The following is a 15,902-nucleotide window of genomic DNA, read 5'->3' as shown; positions in this document are numbered from 1 at the left end:
TCATGAAATTGGACATGTTTTATAGAATAGCATTCAATGGAATAACATGTTGTGATGTTTACCGGAATGAGAACTTGTTTATGAAAGGGTATTCATGTTTTGTTTGGGGTTTCTTTGGAGGGATGCAATGGGATTCTTGGAGTTTGACTGTGATGTCATGGACTGAAATTTTGGGGGTGCAGTAGAATTTCATGGCAAGGAATTCCTGGAAATCTCTTGGAATGACATGTCATGGGTTTATGGGCTGTGGGATGGAATGTCATGGAATGAGATTCATGGCATGTCAAGCGAAACATTACATCACTACTGACAAGAAATGTCATGAGAATGAAAGAATTATGTTCAGACTGAACAAAACATTGTAGTGACACTGCCCCAGTTTAGGTGAATATGAGAGGAATACTATTTCTGCATTTATTCAACATCTGCCCTACAAAATGACTGGATTTCAATCGCATTGCTCATGAAGGAATGGACAATCACACAAAAGGGTATGAAGAAACCCGCTCTTTTGCCTAAACGCTCTTGTGTGCCAAAAAGCACCACTCTGCCCCGTGTGAGGCTCGAACTCACGACCTTCAGATTATGAGACTGACGCGCTGCCTAACTGCGCCAACGAGGCATGTGCTGTGGCCAGTGTGAGTGGTGGAGCACTAGCTTCTGGATCATCTGCCATTCGGTGCAGCTCCAAACACGCTGCTCACCGTGAGCTGTCATGTCAGGATGGCCGAGCGGTCTAAGGCGCTGCGTTCAGGTCGCAGTCTCCCCTGGAGGCGTGGGTTCGAATCCCACTTCTGACAGACCTAACCTTTGGTTGCGGGCTCCAGGTAGAGTCTTTAACCCTCTGGCAAGTTGACCCAGTAACACGCTAATATTGACGAAGCACTGTATTTCAGTTCATGTCAGAGCCAATGGAACACTACGGTACCTCTGACCACCGGCATCGTATGAACTATAAAGTAACTTTTGTGCCATGTATGGGATTCTGTGGAATTTCCATGCAGTTTCCAGGGAATGTCATGTCCTGACATTTCATGAAATTGGACATGTTTTATAGAATAGCATTCAATGGAATACCATGTTGTGATGTTTACCGGAATGAGAACTTGTTTATGAAAGGGTATTCATGTTTTGTTTGGGGTTTCTTTGGAGGGATGCAATGGGATTCTTGGAGTTTGACTGTGATGTCATGGACTGAAATTTTGGGGGTGCAGTAGAATTTCATGGCAAGGAATTCCTGGAAATCTCTTGGAATGACATGTCATGGGTTTATGGGCTGTGGGATGGAATGTCATGGAATGAGATTCATGGCATGTCAAGCGAAACATTACATCACTACTGACAAGAAACGTCATGAGAATGAAAGAATTATGTTCAGACTGAACAAAACATTGTAGAGACACTGCCCCATTTTAGGTGAATATGAGAGGAATACTATTACTGCATTTATTCAACATCTGCCCTACAAAATGACTGGATTTCAATCGCATTGCTCACGAAGGAATGGACAATCACACAAAAGGGTATGAAGAAACCCGCTCTTTTGCCTAAACGCTCTTGTGTGCCAAAAAGCACCACTCTGCCCCGTGTGAGGCTCGAACTCACGACCTTCAGATTATGAGACTGACGCGCTGCCTAACTGCGCCAACAAGGCATGTGCTGTGGCCAGTGTGAGTGGTGGAGCACTAGCTTCTGGATCATCTGCCATTCGGTGCAGCTCCAAACACGCTGCTCACCGTGCGCTGTCATGTCAGGATGGCCGAGCGGTCTAAGGCGCTGCGTTCAGGTCGCAGTCTCCCCTGGAGGCGTCGGTTCGAATCCCACTTCTGACAGACCTAACCTTTGGTTGCGGGCTCCAGGTAGACTCTTTAACCCTCTGGCAAGTTGACCCAGTAACACGCTAATATTGACGAAGCACTGCAATTCAGTTCATGTCAGAGCCAATGGAACACTACGGTACCTCTGACCACCGGCATCGCATGAACTTTAAAGTAACACTTTTGTGCCATGTATGGGATTCTGTGGAATTTTCATGCAGTTTCCAGGGAATGTCATGTCCTGACATTTCATGAAATTGGACATGTTTTATAGAATAGCATTCAATGGAATAACATGTTGTGATGTTTACCGGAATGAGAACTTGTTTATGAAAGGGTATTCATGTTTTGTTTGGGGTTTCTTTGGAGGGATGCAATGGGATTCTTGGAGTTTGACTGTGATGTCATGGACTGAAATTTTGGGGGTGCAGTAGAATTTCATGGCAAGGAATTCCTGGAAATCTCTTGGAATGACATGTCATGGGTTTATGGGCTGTGGGATGGAATGTCATGGAATGAGATTCATGGCATGTCAAGCGAAACATTACATCACTACTGACAAGAAATGTCATGAGAATGAAAGAATTATGTTCAGACTGAACAAAACATTGTAGTGACACTGCCCCAGTTTATGTGAATATGAGAGGAATACTATTTCTGCATTTATTCAACATCTGCCCTACAAAATGACTGGATTTCAATCGCATTGCTCATGAAGGAATGGACAATCACACAAAAGGGTATGAAGAAACCCGCTCTTTTGCCTAAACGCTCTTGTGTGCCAAAAAGCACCACTCTGCCCCATGTGAGGCTCGAACTGACGACCTTCAGATTATGAGACTGACGCGCTGCCTAACTGCGCCAACGAGGCATGTGCTTTGGCCAGTGTGAGTGGTGGAGCACTAGCTTCTGGATCATCTGCCATTCGGTGCAGCTCCAAACACGCTGCTCACCGTGAGCTGTCATGTCAGGATGGCCGAGCGGTCTAAGGCGCTGCGTTCAGGTCGCAGTCTCCCCTGGAGGCGTGGGTTCGAATCCCACTTCTGACAGACCTAACCTTTGGTTGCGGGCTCCAGGTAGAGTCTTTAACCCTCTGGCAAGTTGACCCAGTAACACACTAATATTGACGAAGCACTGCATTTCAGTTCATGTCAGAGCCAATGGAACACTACGGTACCTCTGACCACCGGCATCGTATGAACTGTAAAGTAACACTTTTGTGCCATGTATGGGATTCTGTGGAATTTCCATGCAGTTTCCAGGGAATGTCATGTCCTGACATTTCATGAAATTGGACATGTTTTATAGAATAGCATTCAATGGAATACCATGTTGTGATGTTTACCGGAATGAGAACTTGTTTATGAAAGGGTATTCATGTTTTGTTTGGGGTTTCTTTGGAGGGATGCAATGGGATTCTTGGAGTTTGACTGTGATGTCATGGACTGAAATTTTGGGGGTGCAGTAGAATTTCATGGCAAGGAATTCCTGGAAATCTCTTGGAATGACATGTCATGGGTTTATGGGCTGTGGGATGGAATGTCATGGAATGAGATTCATGGCATGTCAAGCGAAACATTACATCACTACTGACAAGAAACGTCATGAGAATGAAAGAATTATGTTCAGACTGAACAAAACATTGTAGAGACACTGCCCCATTTTAGGTGAATATGAGAGGAATACTATTACTGCATTTATTCAACATCTTCCCTACAAAATGACTGGATTTCAATCGCATTGCTCACGAAGGAATGGACAATCACACAAAAGGGTATGAAGAAACCCGCTCTTTTGCCTAAACGCTCTTGTGTGCCAAAAAGCACCACTCTGCCCCGTGTGAGGCTCGAACTCACGACCTTCAGATTATGAGACTGACGCGCTGCCTAACTGCGCCAACAAGGCATGTGCTGTGGCCAGTGTGAGTGGTGGAGCACTAGCTTCTGGATCATCTGCCATTCGGTGCAGCTCCAAACACGCTGCTCACCGTGCGCTGTCATGTCAGGATGGCCGAGCGGTCTAAGGCGCTGCGTTCAGGTCGCAGTCTCACCTGGAGGCGTAGGTTCGAATCCCACTTCTGACAGACCTAACCTTTGGTTGTGGGCTCCAGGTAGAGTCTTTAACCATCTGGCAAGTTGACCCAGTAACACACTAATATTGACGAAGCACTGCATTTCAGTTCATGTCAGAGCCAATGGAACACTACGGTACCTCTGACCACTGGCATCGTATGAACTTTAAAGTAACACTTTTGTGCCATGTATGGGATTCTGTGGAATTTCCATGCAGTTTCCAGGGAATGTCATGTCCTGACATTTCATGAAATTGGACATGTTTTATAGAATAGCATTCAATGGAATACCATGTTGCGATGTTTACCGGAATGAGAACTTGTTTATGAAAGGGTATTCATGTTTTGTTTGGGGTTTCTTTGGAGGGATGCAATGGGATTCTTGGAGTTTGACTGTGATGTCATGGACTGAAATTTTGGGGGTGCAGTAGAATTTCATGGCAAGGAATTCCTGGAAATCTCTTGGAATGACATGTCATGGGTTTATGGGCTGTGGGATGGAATGTCATGGAATGAGATTCATGGCATGTCAAGCGAAACATTACATCACTACTGACAAGAAACGTCATGAGAATGAAAGAATTATGTTCAGACTGAACAAAACATTGTAGTGACACTGCCCCATTTTAGGTGAATATAAGAGGAATACTATTACTGCATTTATTCAACATCTGCCCTACAAAATGACTGGATTTCAATCGCATTGCTCATGAAGGAATGGACAATCACACAAAAGGGTATGAAGAAACCCGCTCTTTTGCCTAAACGCTCTTGTGTGCCAAAAAGCACCACTCTGCCCCGTGTGAGGCTCGAACTCACGACCTTCAGATTATGAGACTGACGCGCTGCCTAACTGCGCCAACGAGGCATGTGCTGTGGCCAGTGTGAGTGGTGAAGCACTAGCTTCTGGATCATCTGCCATTCGGTGCAGCTCCAAACACGCTGCTCACCGTGAGCTGTCATGTCAGGATGGCCGAGCGGTCTAAGGCGCTGCGTTCAGGTCGCAGTCTCCCCTGGAGGCGTGGGTTCGAATCCCACTTCTGACAGACCTAACCTTTGGTTGCGGGCTCCAGGTAGAGTCTTTAACCCTCTGGCAAGTTGACCCAGTAACACACTAATATTGATGAAGCACTGCATTTCAGTTCATGTCAGATCCAATGGAACACTACGGTACCTCTGACCACCGGCATCGTATGAACTTTAAAGTAACACTTTTGTGCCATGTATGGGATTCTGTGGAATTTCCATGCAGTTTCCAGGGAATGTCATGTCCTGACATTTTATGAAATTGGACATGTTTTATAGAATAGCATTCAATGGAATACCATGTTGCGATGTTTACCGGAATGAGAACTTGTTTATGAAAGGGTATTCATGTTTTGTTTGGGGTTTCTTTGGAGGGATGCAATGGGATTCTTGGAGTTTGACTGTGATGTCGTGGACTGAAATTTTGGGGGTGCAGTAGAATTTCATTGCAAGGAATTCCTGGAAATCTCTTGGAATGACATGTCATGGATTTATGGGCTGTGGGATGGAATGTCATGGAATGAGAATCATGAAATGTCAAGCGAAACATTACATCACTACTGACAAGAAACATCATGAGAATGAAAGAATTATGTTCAACCTGAAAAAAACATTGTAGTGACACTGCCCCATTTTAGGTGAATATGAGAGGAATACTATTACTGCATTTATTCAACATCTGCCCTACAAAATGACTGGAATTCAATCGCATTGCTCATGAAGGAATGGACAATCACACAAAAGGGTATGAAGAAACCCGCTCTTTTGCCTGAACGCTCTTGTGTGCTAAAAAGCACAACTCTGCCCCGTGTGAGGCTCGAACTCACGACCTTCAGATTATGAGACTGACGCGCTGCCTAACTGCGCCAACGAGGCATGTGCTGTGGCCAGTGTGAGTGGTGGAGCACTAGCTTCTGGATCATCTGCCATTCGGTGCAGCTCCAAACACGCTGCTCACCGTGCTCTGTCATGTCAGGATGGCCGAGCGGTCTAAGGCGCTGCGTTCAGGTCGCAGTCTCCCCTGGAGGTGTGGGTTCGAATCCCACTTCTGACAGACCTAACCTTTGGTTGCGGGCTCCAGGTAGACTCTTTAACCCTCTGGCAAGTTGACCCAGTAACACGCTAATATTGACGAAGCACTGCAATTCAGTTCATGTCAGAGCAAATGGCACACTACGGTACCTCTGACCACCGGCATCGCATGAACTTTAAAGTAACACTTTTGTGCCATGTATGGGATTATGTGGAATTTTCATGCAGTTTCCAGGGAATGTCATGTCCTGACATTTCATGAAATTGGACATGTTTTATAGAATAGCATTCAATGGAATAACATGTTGTGATGTTTACCGGAATGAGAACTTGTTTATGAAAGGGTATTCATGTTTTGTTTGGGGTTTCTTTGGAGGGATGCAATGGGATTCTTGGAGTTTGACTGTGATGTCATGGACTGAAATTTTGGGGGTGCAGTAGAATTTCATGGCAAGGAATTCCTGGAAATCTCTTGGAATGACATGTCATGGGTTTATGGGCTGTGGGATGGAATGTCATGGAATGAGATTCATGGCATGTCAAGCGAAACATTACATCACTACTGACAAGAAACGTCATGAGAATGAAAGAATTATGTTCAGACTGAACAAAACATTGTAGTGACACTGCCCCAGTTTAGGTTAATATGAGAGGAATACTATTTCTGCATTTATTCAACATCTGCCCTACAAAATGACTGGATTTCAATCGCATTGCTCATGAAGGAATGGACAATCACACAAAAGGGTATGAAGAAACCCGCTCTTTTGCCTAAACGCTCTTGTGTGCCAAAAAGCACCACTCTGCCCCGTGTGAGGCTCGAACTCACGACCTTCAGATTATGAGACTGACGCGCTGCCTAACTGCGCCAACAAGGCATGTGCTGTGGCCAGTGTGAGTGGTGGAGCACTAGCTTCTGGATCATCTGCCATTCGGTGCAGCTCCAAACACGCTGCTCACCGTGAGCTGTCATGTCAGGATGGCCGAGCGGTCTAAGGCGCTGCGTTCAGGTCACAGTCTCCCCTGGAGGCGTGGGTTCGAATCCCACTTCTGACAGACCTAACCTTTGGTTGCGGGCTCCAGGTAGAGTCTTTAACCCTCTGGCAAGTTGACCCAGTAACACACTAATATTGACGAAGCACTGCATTTCAGTTCATGTCAAAGCCAATGGAACACTACGGTACTTCTGACCACCGGCATCGTATGAACTTTAAAGTAACACTTTTGTGCCATGTATGGGATTCTGTGGAATTTCCATGCAGTTTCCAGGGAATGTCATGTCCTGACATTTCATGAAATTGGACATGTTTTATAGAATAGCATTCAATGGAATACCATGTTGTGATGTTTACCGGAATGAGAACTTGTTTATGAAAGGGTATTCATGTTTTGTTTGGGGTTTCTTTGGAGGGATGCAATGGGATTCTTGGAGTTTGACTGTGATGTCATGGACTGAAATTTTGGGGGTGCAGTAGAATTTCATGGCAAGGAATTCCTGGAAATCTCTTGGAATGACATGTCATGGGTTTATGGGCTGTGGGATGGAATGTCATGGAATGAGATTCATGGCATGTCAAGCGAAACATTACATCACTACTGACAAGAAACGTCATGAGAATGAAAGAATTATGTTCAGACTGAACAAAACATTGTAGTGACACTGCCCCATTTTAGGTGAATATGAGAGGAATACTATTACTGCATTTATTCAACATCTGCCCTACAAAATGACTGGAATTCAATCGCATTGCTCATGAAGGAATGGACAATCACAGAAAAGGGTATGAAGAAACCCGCTCTTTTGCCTGAACGCTCTTGTGTGCTAAAAAGCACAACTCTGCCCCGTGTGAGGCTCGAACTCACGACCTTCAGATTATGAGACTGACGCGCTGCCTAACTGCGCCAACAAGGCATGTGCTGTGGCCAGTGTGAGTGGTGGAGCACTAGCTTCTGGATCATCTGCCATTCGGTGCAGCTCCAAACACGCTGCTCACCGTGCGCTTTCATGTCAGGATGGCCGAGCGGTCTAAGGCGCTGCGTTCAGGTCGCAGTCTCCCCTGGAGGCGTGGGTTCGAATCCCACTTCTGACAGACCTAACCTTTGGTTGCGGGCTCCAGGTAGACTCTTTAACCCTCTGGCAAGTTGACCCAGTAACACGCTAATATTGACGAAGCACTGCAATTCAGTTCATGTCAGAGCCAATGGAACACTACGGTACCTCTGACCACCGGCATCGCATGAACTTTAAAGTAACACTTTTGTGCCATGTATGGGATTCTGTGGAATTTTCCTGCAGTTTCCAGGGAATGTCATGTCCTGACATTTCATGAAATTGGACATGTTTTATAGAATAGCATTCAATGGAATAACATGTTGTGATGTTTACCGGAATGAGAACTTGTTTATGAAAGGGTATTCATGTTTTGTTTGGGGTTTCTTTGGAGGGATGCAATGGGATTCTTGGAGTTTGACTGTGATGTCATGGACTGAAATTTTGGGGGTGCAGTAGAATTTCATGGCAAGGAATTCCTGGAAATCTCTTGGAATGACATGTCATGGGTTTATGGGCTGTGGGATGGAATGTCATGTAATGAGATTCATGGCATGTCAAGCGAAACATTACATCACTACTGACAAGAAACGTCATGAGAATGAAAGAATTATGTTCAGACTGAACAAAACATTGTAGTGACACTGCCCCAGTTTAGGTTAATATGAGAGGAATACTATTTCTGCATTTATTCAACATCTGCCCTACAAATTTACTGGATTTCAATCGCATTGCTCATGAAGGAATGGACAATCACACAAAAGGGTATGAAGAAACCCACTCTTTTGCCTAAACGCTCTTGTGTGCCAAAAAGCACCACTCTGCCCCGTGTGAGGCTCGAACTCACGACCTTCAGATTATGAGACTGACGCGCTGCCTAACTGCGCCAACGAGGCATGTGCAGTGGCCAGTGTGAGTGGTGGAGCACTAGCTTCTGGATCATCTGCCATTCGGTGCAGCTCCAAACACGCTGCTCACCGTGAGCTGTCATGTCAGGATGGCCGAGCGGTCTAAGGCGCTGCGTTCAGGTCGCAGTCTCCCCTGGAGGCGTGGGTTCGAATCCCACTTCTGACAGACCTAACCTTTGGTTGCGGGCTCCAGGTAGAGTCTTTAACCCTCTGGCAAGTTGACCCAGTAACACACTAATATTGACAAAGCACTGCATTTCAGTTCATGTCAAAGCCAATGGAACACTACGGTACCTCTGACCACCGGCATCGTATGAACTTTAAAGTAACACTTTTGTGCCATGTATGGGATTCTGTGGAATTTCCATGCAGTTTCCAGGGAATGTCATGTCCTGACATTTCATGAAATTGGACATGTTTTATAGAATAGCATTCAATGGAATACCATGTTGTGATGTTTACCGGAATGAGAACTTGTTTATGAAAGGGTATTCATGTTTTGTTTGGGCTTTCTTTGGAGGGATGCAATGGGATTCTTGGAGTTTGACTGTGATGTCATGGACTGAAATTTTGGGGGTGCAGTAGAATTTCATGGCAAGGAATTCCTGGAAATCTCTTGGAATGACATGTCATGGGTTTATGGGCTGTGGGATGGAATGTCATGGAATGAGATTCATGGCATGTCAAGCGAAACATTACATCACTACTGACAAGAAACGTCATGAGAATGAAAGAATTATGTTCAGACTGAACAAAACATTGTAGTGACACTGCCCCATTTTAGGTGAATATGAGAGGAATACTATTACTGCATTTATTCAACATCTGCCCTACAAAATGACTGGATTTCAATCGCATTGCTCATGAAGGAATGGACAATCACACAAAAGGGTATGAAGAAACCCGCTCTTTTGCCTAAACGCTCTTGTGTGCCAAAAAGCACCACTCTGCCCCGTGTGAGGCTCGAACTCACGACCTTCAGATTATGAGACTGCCGCGCTGCCTAACTGCGCCAACGAGGCATGTGCTGTGGCCAGTGTGAGTGGTGAAACACTAGCTTCTGGATCATCTGCCATTCGGTGCAGCTCCAAACACGCTGCTCACCGTGAGCTGTCATGTCAGGATGGCCGAGCTAAGGCGCTGCGTTGAGGTCGCAGTCTCCCCTGGAGGCGTGGGTTCGAATCCCACTTCTGACAGACCTAACCTTTGGTTGCGGGCTCCAGGTAGAGTCTTTAACCCTCTGGCAAGTTGACCCAGTAACACACTAATATTGATGAAGCACTGCATTTCAGTTCATGTCAGATCCAATGGAACACTACGGTACCTCTGACCACCGGCATCGTATGAACTTTAAAGTAACACTTTTGTGCCATGTATGGGATTCTGTGGAATTTCCATGCAGTTTCCAGGGAATGTCATGTCCTGACATTTTATGAAATTGGACATGTTTTATAGAATAGCATTCAATGGAATACCATGTTGCGATGTTTACCGGAATGAGAACTTGTTTATGAAAGGGTATTCATGTTTTGTTTGGGGTTTCTTTGGAGGGATGCAATGGGATTCTTGGAGTTTGACTGTGATGTCGTGGACTGAAATTTTGGGGGTGCAGTAGAATTTCATTGCAAGGAATTCCTGGAAATCTCTTGGAATGACATGTCATGGATTTATGGGCTGTGGGATGGAATGTCATGGAATGAGAATCATGAAATGTCAAGCGAAACATTACATCACTACTGACAAGAAACATCATGAGAATGAAAGAATTATGTTCAACCTGAAAAAAACATTGTAGTGACACTGCCCCATTTTAGGTGAATATGAGAGGAATACTATTACTGCATTTATTCAACATCTGCCCTACAAAATGACTGGAATTCAATCGCATTGCTCATGAAGGAATGGACAATCACACAAAAGGGTATGAAGAAACCCGCTCTTTTGCCTGAACGCTCTTGTGTGCTAAAAAGCACAACTCTGCCCCGTGTGAGGCTCGAACTCACGACCTTCAGATTATGAGACTGACGCGCTGCCTAACTGCGCCAACGAGGCATGTGCTGTGGCCAGTGTGAGTGGTGGAGCACTAGCTTCTGGATCATCTGCCATTCGGTGCAGCTCCAAACACGCTGCTCACCGTGCGCTGTCATGTCAGGATGGCCGAGCGGTCTAAGGCGCTGCGTTCAGGTCGCAGTCTCCCCTGGAGGTGTGGGTTCGAATCCCACTTCTGACAGACCTAACCTTTGGTTGCGGGCTCCAGGTAGACTCTTTAACCCTCTGGCGAGTTGACCCAGTAACACGCTAATATTGACGAAGCACTGCAATTCAGTTCATGTCAGAGCCAATGGAACACTACGGTACCTCTGACCACCGGCATCGCATGAACTTTAAAGTAACACTTTTGTGCCATGTATGGGATTCTGTGGAATTTTCATGCAGTTTCCAGGGAATGTCATGTCCTGACATTTCATGAAATTGGACATGTTTTATAGAATAGCATTCAATGGAATAACATGTTGTGATGTTTACCGGAATGAGAACTTGTTTATGAAAGGGTATTCATGTTTTGTTTGGGGTTTCTTTGGAGGGATGCAATGGGATTCTTGGAGTTTGACTGTGATGTCATGGACTGAAATTTTGGGGGTGCAGTAGAATTTCATGGCAAGGAATTCCTGGAAATCTCTTGGAATGACATGTCATGGGTTTATGGGCTGTGGGATGGAATGTCATGGAATGAGATTCATGGCATGTCAAGCGAAACATTACATCACTACTGACAAGAAACGTCATGAGAATGAAAGAATTATGTTCAGACTGAACAAAACATTGTAGTGACACTGCCCCAGTTTAGGTTAATATGAGAGGAATACTATTTCTGCATTTATTCAACATCTGCGCTACAAAATGACTGGATTTCAATCGCATTGCTCATGAAGGAATGGAAAATCACACAAAAGGGTATGAAGAAACCCGCTCTTTTGCCTAAACGCTCTTGTGTGCCAAAAAGCACCACTCTGCCCCGTGTGAGGCTCGAACTCACGACCTTCAGATTATGAGACTGACGCGCTGCCTAACTGCGCCAACGAGGCATGTGCTGTGGCCAGTGTGAGTGGTGGAGCACTAGCTTCTGGATCATCTGCCATTCGGTGCAGCTCCAAACACGCTGCTCACCGTGAGCTGTCATGTCAGGATGGCCGAGCGGTCTAAGGCGCTGCGTTCAGGTCGCAGTCTCCCCTGGAGGCGTGGGTTCGAATCCCACTTCTGACAGACCTAACCTTTGGTTGCGGGCTCCAGGTAGAGTCTTTAACCCTCTGGCAAGTTGACCCAGTAACACACTAATATTGACGAAGCACTGCATTTCAGTTCATGTCAAAGCCAATGGAACACTACGGTACCTCTGACCACCGGCATCGTATGAACTTTAAAGTAACACTTTTGTGCCATGTATGGGATTCTGTGGAATTTCCATGCAGTTTCCAGGGAATGTCATGTCCTGACATTTCATGAAATTGGACATGTTTTATAGAATAGCATTCAATGGAATACCATGTTGTGATGTTTACCGGAATGAGAACTTGTTTATGAAAGGGTATTCATGTTTTGTTTGGGGTTTCTTTGGAGGGATGCAATGGGATTCTTGGAGTTTGACTGTGATGTCATGGACTGAAATTTTGGGGGTGCAGTAGAATTTCATGGCAAGGAATTCCTGGAAATCTCTTGGAATGACATGTCATGGGTTTATGGGCTGTGGGATGGAATGTCATGGAATGAGATTCATGGCATGTCAAGCGAAACATTACATCACTACTGACAAGAAACGTCATGAGAATGAAAGAATTATGTTCAGACTGAACAAAACATTGTAGTGACACTGCCCCAGTTTAGGTGAATATGAGAGGAATACTATTTCTGCATTTATTCAACATCTGCCCTACAAAATGACTGGATTTCAATCGCATTGCTCATGAAGGAATGGACAATCACACAAAAGGGTATGAAGAAACCCGCTCTTTTGCCTAAACGCTCTTGTGTGCCAAAAAGCACCACTCTGCCCCGTGTGAGGCTCGAACTCACGACCTTCAGATTATGAGACTGACGCGCTGCCTAACTGCGCCAACGAGGCATGTGCTGTGGACAGTGTGAGTGGTGGAGCACTAGCTTCTGGATCATCTGCCATTCGGTGCAGCTCCAAACACGCTGCTCACCGTGAGCAGTCATGTCAGGATGGCCGAGCGGTCTAAGGCGCTGCGTTCAGGTCGCAGTCTCCCCTGGAGGTGTGGGTTCGAATCCCACTTCTGACAGACCTAACCTTTGGTTGCGGGCTCCATGTAGAGTCTTTAACCCTCTGGCAAGTTGACCCAGTAACACACTAATATTGATAAAGCACTGCATTTCAGTTCATGTCAGAGCCAATGGAACACTACGGTACCTCTGACCACCGGCATCGTATGAACTTTAAAGTAACACTTTTGTGCCATGTATGGGATTCTGTGGAATTTCCATGCAGTTTCCAGGGAATGACATGTCCTGACATTTCATGAAATTGGACATGTTTTATAGAATAGCATTCAATGGAATACCATGTTGTGATGTTTACCGGAATGAGAACTTGTTTATGAAAGGGTATTCATGTTTTGTTTGGGGTTTCTTTGGAGGGATGCAATGGGATTCTTGGAGTTTGACTGTGATGTCATGGACTGAAATTTTGGGGGTGCAGTAGAATTTCATGGCAAGGAATTCCTGGAAATCTCTTGGAATGACATGTCATGGGTTTATGGGCTGTGGGATGGAATGTCATGGAATGAGATTCATGACATGTCAAGCGAAACATTACATCACTACTGACAAGAAACGTCATGAGAATGAAAGAATTATGTTCAGACTGAACAAAACATTGTAGTGACACTGCCCCATTTTAGGTGAATATGAGAGGAATACTATTACTGCATTTATTCAACATCTGCCCTACAAAATGACTGGAATTCAATCGCATTGCTCATGAAGGAATGGACAATCACACAAAAGGGTATGAAGAAACCCGCTCTTTTGCCTAAACGCTCTTGTGTGCTAAAAAGCACAACCCTGCCCCGTGTGAGGCTCGAACTCACGACCTTCAGATTATGAGACTGACGCGCTGCCTAACTGCGCCAACGAGGCATGTGCTGTGGCCAGTGTGAGTGGTGGAGCCCTAGCTTCTGGATCATCTGCCATTCGGTGCAGCTCCAAACACGCTGCTCACCGTGCGCAGTCATGTCAGGATGGCCGAGCGGTCTAAGGCGCTGCGTTCAGGTCGCAGTCTCCCCTGGAGGCGTGGGTTCGAATCCCACTTCTGACAGACCTAACCTTTGGTTGCGGGCTCCAGGTAGACTCTTTAACCCTCTGGCAAGTTGACCCAGTAACACGCTAATTTTGACGAAGCACTGCAATTCAGTTCATGTCAGAGCCAATGGAACACTACGGTACCTCTGACCACCGGCATCGCATGAACTTTAAAGTAACACTTTTGTGCCATTTATGGGATTCTGTGGAATTTTCATGCAGTTTCCAGGGAATGTCATGTCCTGACATTTCATGAAATTGGACATGTTTTATAGAATAGCATTCAATGGAATAACATGTTGTGATGTTTACCGGAATGAGAACTTGTTTATGAAAGGGTATTCATGTTTTGTTTGGGGTTTCTTTGGAGGGATGCAATGGGATTCTTGGAGTTTGACTGTGATGTCATGGACTGAAATTTTGGGGGTGCAGTAGAATTTCATGGCAAGGAATTCCTGGAAATCTCTTGGAATGACATGTCATGGGTTTATGGGCTGTGGGATGGAATGTCATGGAATGAGATTCATGGCATGTCAAGCGAAACATTACATCACTACTGACAAGAAACGTCATGAGAATGAAAGAATTATGTTCAGACTGAACAAAACATTGTAGTGACACTGCCCCAGTTTAGGTGAATATGAGAGGAATACTATTTCTGCATTTATTCAACATCTGCCCTACAAAATGACTGGATTTCAATCGCATTGCTCATGAAGGAATGGACAATCACACAAAAGGGTATGAAGAAACCCGCTCTTTTGCCTAAACGCTCTTGTGTGCCAAAAAGCACCACTCTGCCCCGTGTGAGGCTCAAACTCACGACCTTCAGATTATGAGACTGACGCGCTGCCTAACTGCGCCAACGAGGCATGTGCTGTGGCCAGTGTGAGTGGTGGAGCACTAGCTTCTGGATCATCGTCCATTCGGTGCAGCTCCAAACACGCTGCTCACCGTGAGCTGTCATGTCAGGATGGCCGAGCGGTCTAAGGCGCTGTGTTCAGGTCGCAGTCTCCCCTGGAGGCGTGGGTTCGAATCCCACTTCTGACAGACCTAACCTTTGGTTGCGGGCTCCAGGTAGAGTCTTTAACCCTCTGGCAAGTTGACCCAGTAACACACTAATATTGACGAAGCACTGCATTTCAGTTCATGTCAGAGCCAATGGAACACTACGGTACCTCTGACCACCGGCATCGTATGAACTGTAAAGTAACACTTTTGTGCCATGTATGGGATTCTGTGGAATTTCCATGCAGTTTCCAGGGAATGTCATGTCCTGACATTTCATGAAATTGGACATGTTTTATAGAATGTCATGTCCTGACATTTCATGAAATTGGACATGTTTTATAGAATAGCATTCAATGGAATACCATGTTGTGATGTTTACCGGAATGAGAACTTGTTTATGAAAGGGTATTCATGTTTTGTTTGGGGTTTCTTTGGAGGGATGCAATGGGATTCTTGGAGTTTGACTGTGATGTCATGGACTGAAATTTTGGGGGTGCAGTAGAATTTCATGGCAAGGAATTCCTGGAAATCTCTTGGAATGACATGTCATGGGTTTATGGGCTGTGGGATGGAATGTCATGGAATGAGATTCATGGCATGTCAAGCGAAACATTACATCACTACTGACAAGAAACGTCATGAGAATGAAAGAATTATGTTCAGACTGAACA

The 15,902-nt window shown here is 45.3% G+C and overlaps 26 non-coding genes across 26 annotated transcripts; 13 read left to right on the top strand and 13 right to left on the bottom strand.

The window, feature by feature from the left end:
* Positions 1-548: 548 nt before the first annotated feature.
* On the bottom strand, positions 549-622 carry trnam-cau (transfer RNA methionine (anticodon CAU)). Its single transcript has one exon. It is a non-coding gene; the product is annotated as a tRNA-Met (tRNA).
* Positions 623-717: 95 nt separating this feature from the next.
* trnal-cag (transfer RNA leucine (anticodon CAG)) lies at positions 718-800 on the top strand. The gene has a single exon. It is a non-coding gene; the product is annotated as a tRNA-Leu (tRNA).
* Positions 801-1,580: 780 nt separating this feature from the next.
* Positions 1,581-1,654, bottom strand: trnam-cau (transfer RNA methionine (anticodon CAU)). Its single transcript has one exon. It is a non-coding gene; the product is annotated as a tRNA-Met (tRNA).
* Positions 1,655-2,783: 1,129 nt separating this feature from the next.
* trnal-cag (transfer RNA leucine (anticodon CAG)) lies at positions 2,784-2,866 on the top strand. The gene has a single exon. It is a non-coding gene; the product is annotated as a tRNA-Leu (tRNA).
* A 782-nt stretch (positions 2,867-3,648) lies between these two features.
* trnam-cau (transfer RNA methionine (anticodon CAU)) lies at positions 3,649-3,722 on the bottom strand. Its single transcript has one exon. It is a non-coding gene; the product is annotated as a tRNA-Met (tRNA).
* A 960-nt stretch (positions 3,723-4,682) lies between these two features.
* On the bottom strand, positions 4,683-4,756 carry trnam-cau (transfer RNA methionine (anticodon CAU)). The gene has a single exon. It is a non-coding gene; the product is annotated as a tRNA-Met (tRNA).
* A 95-nt stretch (positions 4,757-4,851) lies between these two features.
* trnal-cag (transfer RNA leucine (anticodon CAG)) lies at positions 4,852-4,934 on the top strand. The gene has a single exon. It is a non-coding gene; the product is annotated as a tRNA-Leu (tRNA).
* Positions 4,935-5,716: 782 nt separating this feature from the next.
* Positions 5,717-5,790, bottom strand: trnam-cau (transfer RNA methionine (anticodon CAU)). The gene has a single exon. It is a non-coding gene; the product is annotated as a tRNA-Met (tRNA).
* A 95-nt stretch (positions 5,791-5,885) lies between these two features.
* trnal-cag (transfer RNA leucine (anticodon CAG)) lies at positions 5,886-5,968 on the top strand. The gene has a single exon. It is a non-coding gene; the product is annotated as a tRNA-Leu (tRNA).
* Positions 5,969-6,750: 782 nt separating this feature from the next.
* Positions 6,751-6,824, bottom strand: trnam-cau (transfer RNA methionine (anticodon CAU)). The gene has a single exon. It is a non-coding gene; the product is annotated as a tRNA-Met (tRNA).
* A 95-nt stretch (positions 6,825-6,919) lies between these two features.
* Positions 6,920-7,002, top strand: trnal-cag (transfer RNA leucine (anticodon CAG)). The gene has a single exon. It is a non-coding gene; the product is annotated as a tRNA-Leu (tRNA).
* A 782-nt stretch (positions 7,003-7,784) lies between these two features.
* trnam-cau (transfer RNA methionine (anticodon CAU)) lies at positions 7,785-7,858 on the bottom strand. The gene has a single exon. It is a non-coding gene; the product is annotated as a tRNA-Met (tRNA).
* Positions 7,859-7,953: 95 nt separating this feature from the next.
* trnal-cag (transfer RNA leucine (anticodon CAG)) lies at positions 7,954-8,036 on the top strand. Its single transcript has one exon. It is a non-coding gene; the product is annotated as a tRNA-Leu (tRNA).
* Positions 8,037-8,818: 782 nt separating this feature from the next.
* Positions 8,819-8,892, bottom strand: trnam-cau (transfer RNA methionine (anticodon CAU)). The gene has a single exon. It is a non-coding gene; the product is annotated as a tRNA-Met (tRNA).
* A 95-nt stretch (positions 8,893-8,987) lies between these two features.
* trnal-cag (transfer RNA leucine (anticodon CAG)) lies at positions 8,988-9,070 on the top strand. Its single transcript has one exon. It is a non-coding gene; the product is annotated as a tRNA-Leu (tRNA).
* Positions 9,071-10,021: 951 nt separating this feature from the next.
* On the top strand, positions 10,022-10,100 carry trnal-gag (transfer RNA leucine (anticodon GAG)). The gene has a single exon. It is a non-coding gene; the product is annotated as a tRNA-Leu (tRNA).
* A 782-nt stretch (positions 10,101-10,882) lies between these two features.
* trnam-cau (transfer RNA methionine (anticodon CAU)) lies at positions 10,883-10,956 on the bottom strand. Its single transcript has one exon. It is a non-coding gene; the product is annotated as a tRNA-Met (tRNA).
* Positions 10,957-11,051: 95 nt separating this feature from the next.
* trnal-cag (transfer RNA leucine (anticodon CAG)) lies at positions 11,052-11,134 on the top strand. Its single transcript has one exon. It is a non-coding gene; the product is annotated as a tRNA-Leu (tRNA).
* A 782-nt stretch (positions 11,135-11,916) lies between these two features.
* Positions 11,917-11,990, bottom strand: trnam-cau (transfer RNA methionine (anticodon CAU)). Its single transcript has one exon. It is a non-coding gene; the product is annotated as a tRNA-Met (tRNA).
* A 95-nt stretch (positions 11,991-12,085) lies between these two features.
* Positions 12,086-12,168, top strand: trnal-cag (transfer RNA leucine (anticodon CAG)). The gene has a single exon. It is a non-coding gene; the product is annotated as a tRNA-Leu (tRNA).
* Positions 12,169-12,950: 782 nt separating this feature from the next.
* Positions 12,951-13,024, bottom strand: trnam-cau (transfer RNA methionine (anticodon CAU)). The gene has a single exon. It is a non-coding gene; the product is annotated as a tRNA-Met (tRNA).
* Positions 13,025-13,119: 95 nt separating this feature from the next.
* trnal-cag (transfer RNA leucine (anticodon CAG)) lies at positions 13,120-13,202 on the top strand. The gene has a single exon. It is a non-coding gene; the product is annotated as a tRNA-Leu (tRNA).
* Positions 13,203-13,984: 782 nt separating this feature from the next.
* trnam-cau (transfer RNA methionine (anticodon CAU)) lies at positions 13,985-14,058 on the bottom strand. Its single transcript has one exon. It is a non-coding gene; the product is annotated as a tRNA-Met (tRNA).
* A 95-nt stretch (positions 14,059-14,153) lies between these two features.
* Positions 14,154-14,236, top strand: trnal-cag (transfer RNA leucine (anticodon CAG)). Its single transcript has one exon. It is a non-coding gene; the product is annotated as a tRNA-Leu (tRNA).
* A 782-nt stretch (positions 14,237-15,018) lies between these two features.
* trnam-cau (transfer RNA methionine (anticodon CAU)) lies at positions 15,019-15,092 on the bottom strand. The gene has a single exon. It is a non-coding gene; the product is annotated as a tRNA-Met (tRNA).
* A 95-nt stretch (positions 15,093-15,187) lies between these two features.
* Positions 15,188-15,270, top strand: trnal-cag (transfer RNA leucine (anticodon CAG)). The gene has a single exon. It is a non-coding gene; the product is annotated as a tRNA-Leu (tRNA).
* Positions 15,271-15,902: the final 632 nt, after the last annotated feature.

Source organism: Pseudorasbora parva, chromosome 20 (assembly GCF_024679245.1).
Source record: "Pseudorasbora parva isolate DD20220531a chromosome 20, ASM2467924v1, whole genome shotgun sequence".
In the NCBI taxonomy this organism is placed as follows: domain Eukaryota; kingdom Metazoa; phylum Chordata; class Actinopteri; order Cypriniformes; family Gobionidae; genus Pseudorasbora; species Pseudorasbora parva.
The sequence above is the reverse complement of the archived record's forward strand: the minus strand, read 5'-3'. Positions and strand labels throughout refer to the sequence as shown.